The following is a 12,356-nucleotide window of genomic DNA, read 5'->3' as shown; positions in this document are numbered from 1 at the left end:
ACCAATGGTGTGTTCCTTGCCCCAAAGTGGTGAATGCTAGAAATAGACAAGAACCCAAGGTCGTATAAGAACATAATTTGATTTAAACAAACAAACACAGAAATTCCAGCAAAGAAGTTCAGGCAACCTCTTTCAATCTCCCTTCCTCCTTTTGCGTAAAGGAAGAATCATGGGACTAACTGTTCTTAAGTGGGAAACATGGAAGGTGTGAGCTTGGCAGTATCTGGAGCAGCCATATCAAAAAAAAAAAGAAGAAAAAGAAAGAAAAAAAGAAATAGCTGTCCAAATAGCTCACTCATCTCTAATTCTCATTCTCTTTCAAAAACCGTTCACAGTACAACAACAGAAAAACTTCCTGCCTCTTCCCCCAGATAAACTGCATATCAACAACAGATAATTTAATAGGAAATACCCATTAAAGATGAGCACAAGTTCAAAAATAAGCACACGTGAAGGCCAACATCATAACAGAGAACACAAACTCAAATCATTTAACTTATAATAAAATAGGTATAATTAATATATTCAGAGGATAGAAAGAACATCACATGCAGGTAACAAACAGAGGCTATTATTTTAAGATGGAGAGATTTTGAAGAGAGAAGTGGAAATTTTAAACTAAAGACACCAGTAAATGTGCTGGATAGCATACTGGGCAAAGCAAAAGAACAAATTCACGAACTATAAGAGAACATCAAAAAATTCCCTTAGCACGAAGCACAAAGGGAAAAAGAGATGGGAGATCTAGAAGAAACATTAAAAAAAACTGAGAATAAACCTGGATTTTCTGCCATGTGTTAAGCAGGAGTTTTGGAGGGAGAAAATAGTGAGAATGGAAAAGAGCTAATATTTGAATAAATAATAGCATAAAATTTCCCAGAACTGAGGGAAGTCAGGAGTCCTCTGAAATTAAAGCATTATAAGTACTAAATCCTAAAAACAGCACATCTAGAAACAATGTAATGATATTTCAGAACACCCAGATAAAAGAATAATTTAAAAACTTTTAATAATTATTAATAAACAGATTACCTAGAAGGAAGAGAGTCAGATTAATGTCTGACTTCTCAGCCGCAACATAAGATTCAAGAAGCCAATAAAGCGGTATTGTCCAAGGACTCAGAGAGGCATAGAAAATATTTGAAGAAACAATGGTTAAGTCTTCCAAATGTAGGAAAATTATAAGCCACAAATCCAAGAATTTCACTGAACCTTAACACTGACAGCTTATTTCCTAATGGAAACAATGCAAGTGAGACTACAGTGAAGAAACATCTTTAAAGCACTGAAAGGAAAAACCTCAACCTCAAACTGGATGCGCAACAAAACTTTCTTTTTCAAAATCAAGGTGAAATAAGATTTTTTTTTCAGAAATGCAGAAGCTGAAAAAATTCATCACCAGCAGATCGAAGAAATATTATAAAGAGCCATTAAGGTGGAAGGAGAATGAATTCAGATGAAATTATGGATCTACTCAAGGAATAAAGAGTACTGAAAATGTACTGCACAGGTAAATATACAGGATTTTTTCTTTTTATTTAAATGTCTTTAAAGGACAATATACTATTTAAACAAAAGAATAACAGTATAGCATGGGCTTGATAGCATATGCAGAAATTAAATGTATAAAAACAACACGAAGGCTCGGAGGAGAGAAAGACACTGTTGTAAGGCTCTTATACTACACGTGAATTGTTATGAAGTCACTTGAAAGTAGATTGCCTTATGTTAAATATATACAGTAAAAACCCAAAGACAATAGTAAAAATAAATAAATAAAAGCTAATAAGCCATCAGAAGAGATACAAAGGAATAACAAAAAGTATTTAAATAGTTAATTTAAAGGAGGCAGAAAAGGAGGGAAAAGGGAGCAAAGAACAGATAGGACAAATGGAATACTAATTCCAAGATGCAGATTTAATCTTGACCATATACATAATCACATTAAATATAAGAGATTTAAAACTATAAGTAAAATGCAGAAGTTGTTAGATTTCATATTTTATGAAAGACAGAACTTAGTATACCTGCCTCAAATGTTTGTGTATCTAGTAACAAAGCTTCAAGATTTATAAAGCAAAACCTGACAACTGTAAGGAAAGTGGAAAAATAGATAATTATAGTTTGAGATTTAAAAAAAGTATTAAGATAAAATCTTTGTGACTTCAGGTTAGGAAAAAATCTTAAGTATAACATAATCCACAAAAGAAAAAATGATAAATTGGACTTTATAAAAAGCAAAATTCTCTTTGAAAGAAACTATTTGAAAAACGAAAAGATATTCCATACAAAGGGAGAAAAATATCTTTACATAGCATATATCTGATAAAGGACTCATAAGAATATCTAAAGAATTCTCAAAATTCAATAACAAGAAAACAAACCAGTTTTTTTTGAATGGACAAAAGATCTGAACAGACATTCCAAAGAATATGCACGAAAGGCAAAAATGCATATGAAAATATTAATATTATTACAGAATAATACTAAATATTAATTATAGAAATAAAAATTAAAACCACAATATTACTACATACCTATTCAAATAACTAAAATTAAATAAATTATAGCATGTTTGGTGAGAACGTGAAGAATCTGTCCCTCCCATACAGTGTTTACGAGAATGTAAAATAGTACAGCCACTTTGGAAAACAGCCTGCCCGTTTCTCAGTAAGTTAAACATACACATAGCAAATGATCCAGTTGTACAACTTATAGGTATTTAACCAAGAGAATCAAAGCATGCAGCTACAAAGACTTGTACGTGTGTGTTTTTGTAGCTTTGTTTTTAATTGCCCCAAACTGGAAACAATGCAATGCTCAGCAAGAGGTTAAATTTGGCATACTCATACAATGGAATCGATTTAAGAATATAAAGTAATAAACTACTGAGACATGCAAAAACATGGAGTGAAAGAAACCAGACAAAAAAAGAAAATATACTGTTATTTGATACATGGAATATTTAAAGACTCATTGACCCAGCCCAAATTCCTAAAGTCAAAACTAGTGCTTCAGAGAAGGGCTAAGCTCTTTAGTGGTAAAATCTGAGTACACATGTCCCCTTATTCTTAACTGAGGGTTTAGATTAATTCACCAGATGCTCTGTATTGCTCAACATTTTATACCAGAGAAAGGGAAAATATCCTACTGTGCCGTAACTTTATTCAGATTCCAATATCTGAAAAAAACCCACCAAAAACTACATCTTCATGGATATTTGTATCAGTTTAGAAATCATGACACTTGCAGTCAACAAAATGTCACGAGACTTTCAGTACAAAAAAATAATAGTGTTGAATCTACCATAATTATGCCATTTCTAATTAAGTATTATATGGAATTATATATACACATATATGTAAACCCATTGAAATTATATTCTAATACCAAAAGATCAGGAAGTTATACAAATTATTATAATACAACAAACGTAATCATAAGTAATCGACAGAAGTGGAAAACATTATCAGAGTTCAAAAGAGGAGCAGGGAACTTTGGGTTAGAGAGAATAGGAATGATTGAATGAAGGAGATATTTCAGATTGTCCTAAAAAGTGTACCTTTTATTTATTTAAAAATATTACATACTAGTATTAGAAAATCTGGAAAAGCAACAGGAAGAACCATTCCATAATCTCATTCCATAGTAATTTCTCTCTAGTTTCTTGATACAAAATCATTTTTACATTATTACAGTACTAATTAGCATGCATATACTGCTAATCATAAATAATAATTATGTAATCTCTGAAAGTAAAGTTAATGTGTAGTGTGCTTACTGTAAAACATTCTGAAAATAATGAAGAAGAGAAATCACCCAGAATCCCACACACAAAAACACTCTCAGTATTTTGGTATACATTGTCATCCTTTTCACATTCTAGATCTCTTTAATGCATTTGATCTTGTACTGTATAGATTAATTTATATAATTAACAAAGAAGCATTTACTAGTAAAAGAGAATATTTTGAAAGTCTTGCTAATATCTTCTAATGAGAAATCTGCAAATCACTTGGATTATTCTAATATTATAATTTATATTACTTCCTGAACACCCACTTTGTGTTAGGTACTGTTCTAAGTGCTTTACATACATTAACTCATATAAATCATATAATAAATGTCTTTACAGACCAAGAAACTGGATATAAAAATGCACAAGACTAATATCAATTATGGTAAGAAAAATGTCCATTAAATGCATTATGTAGTTCAATTTTATGGAAGGAGACAATGAGTTTGTCCATTTTGTGACACAATGGATGCAATTTTTCCATTTTATGTTTCTATTGTGCAAATGGTTTAGTTTTTTGTGGGGTGATAGAGAACAGCCCTGGTTATTTTTTAAATGATCATCAAATATAGGAATAAATGCCACCTGAACTGTGTCAGTAAATAGTGAAGAATGGTAGTTTATTATTATTACTTCCAATGGACTTGCAAAATGTGTATCCTACTTTCTTTTCTATTTACATTATCACTTTTTATTTCATTCTATTGTCAACAGTTTCTTTTCAATGTCTTCTTGCCTTATGGTCATTTATACTTTTTTTAGCCTCATGCCTCTGCTTTCTGGTCAGGGTTCCATACAAGTTCTAGTTCCTGTAATAGATTCTTTTCAAAGTTTAGTTTCCCTTCTTGCCTTATGGTCATTTATACTTTTTTTAGCCTCATGCCTCTGCTTTCTGGTCAGGGTTCCATACAAGTTTCTAAACAAATCTTCTAGTTCCTGTAATAGATTCTTTTCAAAGTTTAGTTTCCTGGATTCAAAAGTCTTTATAATTCTTCAGGCTGGTACTTTTCCTTTGTTGTGTAATATTTTTATGGGCCTTACTGGTTCAATTCTCTTTGCTTGTCTTTGACAAGGATAGGTCTATTCAGACATTGTAACTGGATCCCTGTGTTACTACATGGATATGAGAATAATAAACTCTTACATCATCTTTATTCCACTTACAGAGGATAATATGGGAATTCTGGACCTAAGGCTACATTGTGACCAAAGGCAGGGGAAAAAAGCAGTATTTCAGAGCATCAACTATTTATCTGTATAACCAGAGGATACCTAGCCAAATGCAGAAAATGCTGTTGTTTAAAATAAGCTTGTTAAAGGCCCCCATTTCAGCATCCAGAGACCCCTGGAGATAGTATAAAGGCAGAGGATGACCAAAAAGGATAACAACATTAAACTTTATCACTTTTGTGAGGAGTGTAGGCACATGTTGCTAAATTCCTTTTCTTAATATTGGTCCAGATAGTGCCATTTTAAAGATTTGTCCTTTGCAAAGTTTGTGTGTATATCTCTATGTGTACTCATGTGTGTGTTGTTGTACGTGTGTTTGGTTTTTTGTGTGAAAGCCTGCACTCATGCAGTTACAGTAAGGTCTGACTTTCAGACATTTGTTATCTGATGAGCATCCATGACATACTAAACAGTGTATGGCACTTCACACTACTTCCGAATCTCAAAGGACTTTGGACTACAAAACCTCCTTGAAACATTCGCAGATGCTCCTCCTCCACTTACTATGAACTTTTATTAGTCCAAACACTCATTTTGGAAAATGACCTGCCAGGTGTCAATTGTGTCTTAGGCTTTGCATTTGTGGTAATAGATAGAGTTAAGCCCTATGGACAAGTATTAGAAGGTAGTGAAGATTAGCCCTGAGGAAGTTTAAAGAAAGAAGTGCTCTGGGACCTGAGCACAGACACTAAAAACTGGGTGTGTCTATGTAGGGCTGTGCTGTCATACTGTATTTAACATATTTTGTGCTTTCCATTATCGAAGAACTTTAGAATTTTACCCTCCACCTTGTATCGTAATTCATTTCATTTACTTTCAGTCCTGCAATAGAATTGAATATACCTACTCCCTTACATGCAGAAATTATTAAAATTTAAGAAGCAGAATAGGAAAGGTAAGTATGGCTAGCCTGACTTCTACCCATCTGCTGAGGTTCATGTACAGACACCAGTGCTATACCAAGTCCAAGTATTCTAGGTGCTGACCTGCAATAAAATAAGGAGTACTCTACAGCAGACTTTTGAGCAGTGAGGCACAGGTAATTATGGAGAGCCACTGTCTAAGCAACAAGGCTGCACTTTGATTAATATACTAAAGTCAGGTAACCATTTGCCATAAGGTAAATGAGTTGGAAGAGCTGGAGCTTGTGGTTTGGCAAGAGCCTATTCTGCATGTCTAGATGCCCTGTCCTGTGAGATGCTAATGCTAATCCATTGTCTATAGTAAGATGGCAAGTTTGTGGGTACTGAATGTGCCTGAATAATTTGCTAATACCAAAGTGTGGCTTTGCTGGACCAATATGGGATCACCTACTATTCCTAATGAATGTCTATCTCAATATGCCACGTTTATTAAAACTAAAATCCCCAGAATGTCCTCCTTCCAAGGTTCTTCCTATCTTAGCTATGAAATATCTTGAGAGAATGACACGTACTAGCAGGCAAGGGGTCAGATTAATTCTTACCTCCAGCTATCTGCCCATTTCTTTTCTGGACTTTTGATATTCAGATGGTCTGAAGGATAGAGAAAGGCTATTCTGGATGTGCTAAAAAGTACCTTCAGAGAATAGGGGACTAATGACTGAATTTCCTGTTTGTAACAGACCTCATTTTGCTGGAAAGCAGATTGGCTCAGTAAAAATATAGCAGAGCCTACCAATGGATTGCTTCTATCCCTCCTATTGGTTTTGAATTCAGTGAAAACCACTCCCTAATTCAGAGATGGTTGGCTATCCCTAATTTGGCACTGATTATGTTTTCATCTTTTTTTAATTAGAACGCTGTGAGAATATCACAGTTAAGAAGTGATAAAAGTCAGGACTAGAACGATGGGAATGTAAGAAGCAGGGAATGGAGATAGGGATATAATTTAACAAGTTGAAGGGCAGAATTTATGAAAATTAATACATAGCAGATAATAACCATGAAGAAGAAAACAATGAAAAAATGTCACTGAGATTTCAAGTCTGAGGCATTAAGAGAATTCTTGTTGCCATTAATGGGATAAAGTCAAGAAGAGAATTTATTTCAGAAGTGAAGGGGGGTAATAATACTATAAAAAATGATTTTGCATAAGTTAAGTCTGAATGATCTGTAAATTTTTCTGAAGCAGGGTTGAGGTAGATGTTTTACTAACCCCATTGGGCTATAGTGACTTTAAAACTATGGATATAAGGAATAATTCATAACAATATATCAGAAGTTCAATCTCTCATCCTTATTTCCAAAGTATTTTTTCCGCATGATGATGTAAACATAACTGAAACAGTCAATCAAGAGGTAAAACTGCACAAATCTTCACCTGCCTTCTTTCCTCTCCATATTGCTTTAGACAGGTATTTGACAAAGTCCCCTGCAGTAGAGGCTATGCCACCCAATGAAGAAAAATCCCACCCCCTTTCTGTATTTCCCTATTGCTACCACGTGATAGATTGCATGTATGTTCTAAATGACATTTTGTTACAATTTCCATCAAGTAAAGAAACTATTTGCTAGGAGAATCGTCTTTCAAAATATTGCAAACCCAGTTTCAGAGAAAATCGTCCACATGATTTTCTAAGGTATAGTCCTGGAATGGGAGGCATACTCCTTGCTGCTCTACAAATTACCTAATATTTTACTATTATGAACCATCAACAGAAAAATATCCATACAGAGATAGAAAGTGGATGTTCAATGTTTACTACTGAAGACCTTTGAGCATCAAATACAAACAGACTGATACTTAAAGGAGGCATTCCAGGATTCAGCAAGAGTGACACCATGTCTAATACTGCAGTCTTCCAAGGAGGAAGTAATTTATAGAGCTAAGATGTTATTTCTTTGATATGGTAGCACAATATGGTCAATTTTCTTTAAGCTATTTACATTCTCTTTCAAAAATAAATAGGCAAAACAGAAAAAAACTAAAAAAAGAAAAAAAAGAGAAGATGGATTGGAGATATAATTAAGCCAATAGAAATGTTTATTTAATGGAAGCATCAATGATAATGCAATATTTAAAGAATTCTTTAAGGTTATAAAAATCATCCGTTTAAAATAGTGGTTCAACAGACTTCAAATCAGAATACCTACGTTTAAACTGTTGCTTTACGTGTTTTTTTTAAATAGATTTTTAGCTCCTCTGAACATTAGTTTTCTTATGTATAAAAAGAGGATTATAGAAACCTGTTTCATATATACCCCAAATTCATTGATTCTTCCCTTTCTCCCTCCACTCTTATCTAGTCTACACCACCATTATATTTTGTGTAGATTCCCACAAAAGCATCGTAACTAATTTCCCTGCTTCTATATTTGCTATGCCCACTCCCTCTCCCAGTTTCCACTTTCCACTTAGAAGTTAACGTGAACTTTCCAAAAATATACAAATTGGATCAATTCCCTTCCCTGTGTAAACCATTCAATGTTTTCCATTGCATTTAGAATAAAATCCAAACTCCCTACTCTGACTTAGCTCTTTGACTTTATCAATTACTATGGTTCAACCACAGGTCTTCTCAGTTCTTGGAATTTAATTCCTATCTTAAGGCCTCTGCACTTTATGGTCTCTGTTTGGAGTACTCCTGGAGTGTTTACATGTCTGGATTTTCTTGGCTAAAATATCACCTCCTCCATAGGCATTTCCAGACTACCTAGTCTACAATCAACTTTAGCCCCCCTCAACCCCAGGAGTTACCTAATATGTTACATTGTATTTTTTCCTCCATAGAATTTACTGTAACCTGAAATGATCTTATTCACTTATTTATTTGCCTATGTATTGATTGCCTTAAGCCATCAGAATCTAATTCCTTATGAGCAGTGATCTTATATAACTAGCACTGTTCAGAATCTAGAACAGTAGCATAAACATAACGCACGCTGAACAAATATTCATTCAATGAATACTCAAAGTGCCACTGTAAAGATAATGTTTGTAAAATTTACCTAGAGTGGGGCTTCCCTCGTGGCGCAGTGGTTGAGAGTCCACCTGCCGATGCAGGGGACACGGGTTCGTGCCCCGGTCCGGGAAGATCCCACATGCCGTGGAGTGGCTGGGCCCGTGAGCCATGGCTGCTGAGCCTGCGCATCCGGAGCCTGTGCGCCGCAACAGGAATTTACCTAGAGTGAACAAAATAAAGATGTGAAACTCACTGTTATGTCTGTTGTAAGGATGTTGTTGAGAACACTATTTGAATTTGTTTTGAGAACTCTGCTCTAAATTCTGAGAACAGTTTTACTCTATATGGTAATTGTTTTGTTTAAATCACGTGGCATTGAGTGTAGTTTGACTGGCAAATTTTTCCTAGAATGTTTAGAAGCATTTTATGGCTCTACATTTTCCACTCTCATTTTCATTTCAATCCTGTCTCCACTTTGCCCCAATTCATATTTTTCTTCTGTAGTCTTACTTTGGATCTACACTATCTTGTTATATTTTATGAAAAATTTTAGCTATCCTAAATCATTCCTAGAATAGAGAGGAAGAATAATGGGGAAAAAAAAGGAATTCAAAGTCGTAATAGTTAACATTCAGTTAACATAAGTTGAATCTGAATTTGAATGTAAAACTATAATAAGAATTCATCAAATCAAGTTAGAATATCTATCACAGCACCTGACACAAAGCAGGCACACAAAATAATGTTTATTTCAAATGGGACCTATTTAAACTTTAAAGCTTTTGCACAGCAAAGGAAACCTTAAACAGAATGAGAAGACAACCTATGGAATGGGAAGAAATATTTGCAAATGATGCAACAGACAAAGGATTAATTTCCAAACTATACACACAGCTCATACAGTTCAATATCAAAAAAAAAAAAAAAACTAATCAAAAACTGGGAAGACCCTAAATACATTTTTCTTCAAAATACACATTTCTTCAAAGAAGACTTAGAGATGGCCAACAGGCACATTAAAAAGATGTTCAACATTGCTAATTATTAGAGAAATATAAATCAAAACTACAATGAGGTATTGTAACTGAAAGTGGGGTCCGGCTGCTTGCTGCTTCAAAGCCAATAAAAAGGCAATGTTGGTGGAAAGGAAAGTTTGCTTTATTTTGGATGCCGGCAACTGGTGGGGGTGTGGGAGGAAGGGCCTGGATGGAGGGTGGACTCCTGTCCAAAGGCCGACTCCCCCTGTCCTACAACCAGTGGGCAAGAGCTTTTATAGAAGGAGGGAGGGGGCTACATGCAGAAACAGCACAGTCAACTCTGACAGTCATCTTGCAATTGGTCATGTGGTGGTCTGACCAGTGTCATCTTGATTATTTTAGGTACAATTAGTCTTCAGTTTCAGGGTGGGTTAGTTCCATTTCCTTGAGGCCAATTCTTGGAATTGTGGCAGCTTATGGCATGGCTACAGCGTGGTCATCATGTAGTTAACTTCTTCCACCTGGTGGGGGTTTCAGTACCTTCAAGACAGCTCATAGGATATGGCTCAGAATATTATCTGCAGCCGTTGAGAAGGAACTAAAGGTCCTTGACTTTGCTTAATGACTATATTATTATTTAGTCTTGTTGGACTGTTTTCCTTTGTTTCTGTGTTTTCTCACTTCTGATTAAACTTATTATTTGGCTAAACTTTTTCCACAGAAAATAGGCGGGCTGAGGATGTGGTGGGGAAGGACCATTAGGCCCTGCTCTGTTTCAGTATCACCTCACACTGTTCAGAATGGCCATTATCAAAAAGTCTAGAAATACAAATGCTAGAGGGTATGGAGAAAAGGGAACCCTCCTACACTGTTGGCGGGAATATAAATTGGTGCAGCCACTATGGAAACCAGTTTGGAGGTTCCTTAAAAAACTAAAAATAGGACTTCCCTCGTGGCGCAGTGGTTGAGAGTCTGCCTGCCGATGCAGGGGACACAGGTTCATGCCCAGGGATTCGTCCCCCGGTCCGGGAGGATCCCACATGACGCAGAGCGGCTGGGCCCGTGAGCCATGGCCGCTGAGCCTGTGCGTCTGGAGCCTGTGCTCCGCAACGGGAGCAGCCACAACAGTGAGAGGCCCGCGTACCACACACAAAAAAACAAAAAACCCTAAGCTAAAAATAAAGTTACCATGTGATCCAGCAATCCCACCCCTGAGCACATATCCAGAAAAGACGAAAACTCTAACTTGAAAAGATACGTGCACCCTAATGTTCATAGAAGAACTATTTATAGTAGCCAAGACATCAATGCAACCTAAGTGTCCATCGACATGTGAATGTATAAAGATGTGCTAGGTATATAGAATGGAGTACTACTCAGCCATAAAAAAGAATGAAATAGTGTCATGTGCAGTAACATGGATGGACCTAGAGATTATCATACTAGGTGAAGTAAATCAGAAAGGAAAAGCCAAATATCAAATATCACTTGTATGTGGAATCTAAAAAATGATACAAATAAACTTTTTTACAAAACAGAAACATACTCACAGACATAGAAAACAAACTTATAGTTACCAAAGGGGAAAGTTGGGAGGGGATAAATTAGAATTTGGGGCTTAACAGATACGCTCTACTATAATATAAAATATATAAACTCAAGGACCTACTATATAGTACAGGGAACTATATTCAATATATATATATATATATATATATATATAAACTGGATCACTTTGCTCTACACCTGAAACTAAAAACATTGTAAATAGACTTTATTTCAATAAAAAAATTTTAAAATAAAAAATAGTGTCTAATTTGTTCACACCCTATAGGATTTATAATTCAAATAGCCATTTATTCAGTCTAAATCTATATAATGTCATGATAACTGCAAAATAACTTGTTACATGTGAAGAGGAGATAAAATAAATTAGCCCTCCTTCTCTTCCTGTTTGAGCATAATATCCAGTAGGAAGATGAGACATAAAAGCAAATACTTTAATACAGGATACAGATTACTCTTGGCAGCCCCAACTTCAGTATGCTTGCCATTTTCAGAGCTTCTAAGAGATGTGTCTCAATCAGTAGCTGTACTGGAATTAGGGGACACACATGGCCAAAGCCGATTGGTTTGGATTGGCTTTTGGTCCAGACGCAGTCTATCTAAACCATAGTTTGGCCAGTTCTATATAAAGTGGTCTTGAGGAAAAGCTCTGGCAAAAGGAGGAATGGTGACTAATTTGGTTAGTCAGATCCTATGTCTGGATCGTTTTGAATTTGAGACAGGTAACATAAAGGAGTGGTGGCTGTAGTCAAAGGACACAGAGAGAACTTGAGTTGCAGGGATTAGTTAAGACCTTTCAGTGAGAGCACAGACTAAGAACCAGAACGATTCTGGGATTGAGAAGACAACCAGATACTTGTACTACGAGAATAACTTTCTCCTCACAGTTTCAGACCATCTCATA

Source organism: Neophocaena asiaeorientalis, unplaced genomic scaffold (assembly GCF_003031525.2).
Source record: "Neophocaena asiaeorientalis asiaeorientalis breed wild unplaced genomic scaffold, Neophocaena_asiaeorientalis_V1.1 scaffold171, whole genome shotgun sequence".
In the NCBI taxonomy this organism is placed as follows: domain Eukaryota; kingdom Metazoa; phylum Chordata; class Mammalia; order Artiodactyla; family Phocoenidae; genus Neophocaena; species Neophocaena asiaeorientalis.
Note: the sequence above shows the minus strand (reverse complement) of the source record.